At 41.2% G+C, this 4,480-nt stretch overlaps 1 protein-coding gene across 1 annotated transcript in view; it reads left to right on the top strand.

The window, feature by feature from the left end:
- Positions 1 to 813: 813 nt before the first annotated feature.
- large1 (LARGE xylosyl- and glucuronyltransferase 1) overlaps positions 814 to 4,480 on the top strand; it is a 57,969-nt gene continuing 54,302 nt past the window's right edge. The window contains exon 1 of the mRNA XM_013910146.1: positions 814 to 1,425. The gene's annotated coding sequence lies outside the window, so the exon portion shown is untranslated. The remainder of the gene's footprint in view (positions 1,426 to 4,480) is intronic.

Below are 4,480 nucleotides of genomic sequence, written 5' to 3'. Positions count from 1 at the left end.
TCCAAAAAACACCTGTGGGACAGGTTTATGTAGTTCTTATGCTGACAGTCGGTTTAAATTATTCTTCTTATTATTAGAAATTATTAAAACTGAAAATGATTATTCTGTACAAAAAGGTCCCCATCAGTGCTATATGGGTGCTGCTGTTAATGAGCTCAGAAAAACAGGCATACATCTTTTTTTTTTTTTAAATAAAAGTATATTAAAATCAATGTTTTAAAAAAATAAGGCTTAAGCAGCTTGTGACATGGTTAACTTTTAATATCTACCAGAGGGCGTAAAAATATTATTGAAAAAAAGAAGGCAGGGTGTTGGGAAAGCAGCTAGTTAATAAACTTATCATGCAAATGCTAATGCTAACTCTGTTTCCACACAAAGTGTGGCTCATAACTGATCTCAGAGCAGAACTAGTGGCAGTTTGTCTTAGATGCTAATCCCCTGTTACAATCACTGGCTGCAGCCACAAAATGGCACTGATGTAAAGGATAGATGAATATAGGTGAAATATCCCAATGGCAGAAGGCTTTGTGAGATGGAAGGAGATGGAAGGACAGAGAGAGACTTTGGTGTATTTGAAGCCATGACAAGGCAAATGTTGTTTGCCTTGCTTGACCTGACAGAGACCCTGTAGGTCAAGCAATGCTAACCGCGATGAACCCAAAAATCTCAAAACTGACCCTCAGCTTTTGTTTTGTTACTTCAGTTCAATTGTGTGTTTTGATTGTGTTAATCGGGCTGCTGAGGTCTTCAGCCCATCAGTAGGTTAGTCAATTCCAAGACTTCCAATCCGTTTGATCGACTCCTTTGTATCCTCCCACACTTCCAGAATCCAGCGTTGGGATTGGATGTTGGCTGCCTGTCAGGAAGAAAGAGATGCTATGCTGAGGCCGAAAACTCAGACAGAACCAGGACACGGACGATGTTGGAATATCTTAACTGGGGGATTTTAAAGTGTGTTGGGAACTCGGAGCGATTTGAAAGTTGCTGAGCTTGAGCGGAGCAGCGACACCGGGTCTCCGTGTTCCCGCTGCGGACCGTCGCGGCTGTTCGCCTCTTGCCTGCTGCTCTCACAAACGCGAAGCCGGCGCTGTTTTAATGAGACTGGAACTGCCGTGTTTTCGACGCAGCACAGACCGGTGTGAGATTAAGTCTTTATTTAGCCCGAAGCAAACGGAAAGGCTCAGATGTCGTCGCTGGTAGCCGGGGCTAATAGCCGAGGCTGCTGGGCCACATAAATATCCCGAGAAAATCCCAACCTGATGGAGCGAGTGAGCGACGGAGCACGGGCTTATTTTGCGCCAGAAGGACCGTTATGACTGAGCTGCAGGCTCAGTTCTCTTTTTGAAAAGCGCCACGGGGTTCAGTGCTGGGTATTGATTTGATCGAGGGCTCATAAAAGCAGTATTTGGAGGTTCTCTGCATCAGGTGAGTGTGACATTATTCACCAATGACTATCACGGTCACGCTAACAACCCTGGTATTTATGCCACGATCTGTTTCGCTTGTTATAACCTTTAAAGTCCTTGTGCTTACATTTCTATAAGGCCCTTTTTCATACGGTCATTAAGCATGTGTACAACGCAGCGGATTTACTGTGTGCCGTCCTCCCATACAAAAACTGGGGCATTTTCCTCTAAGTCAGTCTTAAATATTGGAAGGAGATGGTAAACGGTTCAAGTTCAGTCCCCTCTCCTAAAAAGTGTTTTTAATCTTACTGAGAGCTGCGAAAACAACGCCAACAACCTTTACTTTGCCATGTTTTCAGATATGCTAATTCTTGCTTCCCAGTCCTCGGGTGATGGCACTGAGCACACAGACAGCCGTACGTCAGCTGCCTAGCTCAGCGGCAACAGTTGCACGCAGGAATACGGTCATGGTGGGGAAAAGCTCGTTGAATGGTAGCATGGGCTTGGTAGTCCGTGGGCAGGTGCTGACTGACAGTCTACCTGCACGTTTTGTCAGATGTGGGCAGTGTCAGAAATGTGCAGCGCAACCAGTTACCGTGAAGAAGATCCAAGTTCTAACCAATGACCTAACAGCTCCCCCAAATGAAGCCAAAAAGTCTCTATCGCCCCCTGGTGTCTGGCTACAGTATAGGTCACAAACCCCGCCTCCTCCATTTTAGAAGGTGGGACTGGGGTAAACCAAAAACAAAAATTCTCCTCAGATAATTTTTTCCAAGGATGTGCTTTCGGCCATTATTAGTAGTTCGCGTCATGCTGATTCGTGTTCAAGGGGTTTCCCTTCTCATAACTCTGATTCTAATTACAACTATAATACTGTTCAATTTGGTCATCGTAACAGCTCTGAAAAACAGCTGCAATCACGGAGAAACTTGCCTATCTCTGTTCGAGAATGGCAGATGAATCCATGGATGCTGAGAGGAGGGCAAGCGTTTACTTTACAAAACCATGACTGACTGTGTCATAGTGACAGCATGAGATGATCTGCAGTAATCAACAAAAGGACCTGAGGTCCTGCTGCACTTTTTGGTAAGTTAAATGTGTGTTTGTAAGCTAATCAGTAAAGTCCTTAGCTAGCTAGCTAAGCTTACAGTTGGCTTTTGGGTAAAGCTGTGCTCATTAGCTAATCCGTGCACATGAATGAATTTACCATGACTAAAGAAATCACTGTTACCGTATGCTACCCGTACATACGGGTGTGTGAGGACATGGAAGGATCAGTTTTATTTCAGATTTCAGAGATAAACTTCACATTTGACAGTTTGTTATGAGTCTTTTCTCATTGTGATTACAGGAGCTGCCCTCAAATTCAGACCTCAGCGCTACCCAGTAACATCATCCTGTATGTTCACTCTTAATGCAGAATACACTTAATTTAATATTGGAGTAAATTAGCAATAACTCCAGATGTAACTAATGGAATAAAGTACAAAGTCTAAAGTACCATGTTATGTACTGTTAGTGAATGCTGCAGCTGTTTTACTGAGAAAATTAAAGACAAAACATCAGGTCATCAATATACAGTGAGCATAAACATTAAGTTTGGTGTTTAAGAATGCTGCTGATCTCAGATCTGCACAGCTTTTGCTTTTAACAATGAATGTCTTCAGCTACATGAAGAGGACATTAAATAAAACCTGGTGAAAGGTCATAAGTTGTCACTTGTATGTTGAACTAAAACCTTTAACCTGGAATTCTACCCAACTGTGTTTTGCCAATAGCAAATCATTATAATTCATACCAGAGTACCCAGAGGGGATAATGTATATTTCTAATGTATAACTTTCTACAGGAGTGAATATATCATTGTTATGTAAAAGTCCAGAGCCTCTAAGCTTGGCTGAGGATGTGAGTACGTCTAATATCACACAATGCAAAGTTCGCTGTCCCACTGTTCATGAAATGCTGGGTTTGTCCATCTTCTGGGGCAGGCCTACAGTGGAGAAAGAAAAGTTTTCCTCTGAGTGTGATGCTGGTGAAGATTATGAGTCCTCCCTCTTTTTAATTATAGCGACATGATTGTGCAACATGTAGAGAGCTGCTGTTTTAAAAACCATGACAGCTGTCCATGGCAGCCACTGCCTCTACTTTATACATTACATTTTTAATTTTTGTTTAATCTTTCATGTTGTTGTTTTTTTTTTTTTTGGTTGTTGTTTTTCCCCCCTGTTGTTTCTCCCACTCCTGCTAAACTCTGGCTGTTTCTCAATACTCAAGTATGCAAGTCTGTACTCACGTTCTCGCTAGTCCGTACTTTGTAAGTTCATCGTCATTCCACAATTGGAATGGTAGTATACTTGATGACATCTCAGCTCCAGGGTTTTAACTGCCATCCCCTCTTAATTTAACTGTGATTAATATTTGCAATTGAAAAGACGCATGATGTAGTAGATTTCTTTATAAAAAAAAAACAAATAATTTAAATAAGTATTTTAAGCATTTTGGCCAAATTTGCTTTTACTTTTATCTGTTTCATAATGTCTAAGCTTAATACAGTTGAGCACAATCACTTCATGACAAAAACTCAAGTTTAATCTCTCTTAATAAGCTATGCTGCTTATTGAATGCTTTTATTTTAGTAGACGCTCAAGACCTACAATAGTCTGCTGGGGTTCGGAAGAGAATTGAACAAATATTTAAAACATAATTTGATCGTTTCTGGAGCAGTCTTCAGGATCTCCATATATTAACATCCTGTTTCTGTTTCCTGTTTCCTGTTTCCTTCTGAATTAAAATATTTTTAATGTTAGTGTTTGATGTTTAGTAAAGACTCTGGGTTCATGATTCCCTATAAACTTTTACTGTGTGTAACTGTGGAGACCTTACATGCAAGCAGCTCGACTCCAGGGGTGGGAACCTGGTCCTGTGTTAGCCATTTTTAATTGCGTGCATGGACTTCAAATATGTATGGGAAACCCCCACTATTCAGCAACACTAGTCAGATGTTCTACAATCTCTTTCTTTAGCTTATGTCTGACTAACAACAACATCCATCCATCCATCCATCTTTATCCGAG

Source organism: Pundamilia nyererei, unplaced genomic scaffold (assembly GCF_000239375.1).
Source record: "Pundamilia nyererei isolate P.nyererei 1_Seehausen unplaced genomic scaffold, PunNye1.0 scaffold00036, whole genome shotgun sequence".
NCBI lineage: Eukaryota > Metazoa > Chordata > Actinopteri > Cichliformes > Cichlidae > Pundamilia > Pundamilia nyererei.
This window is presented reverse-complemented; position numbering and strand designations above follow the sequence as displayed.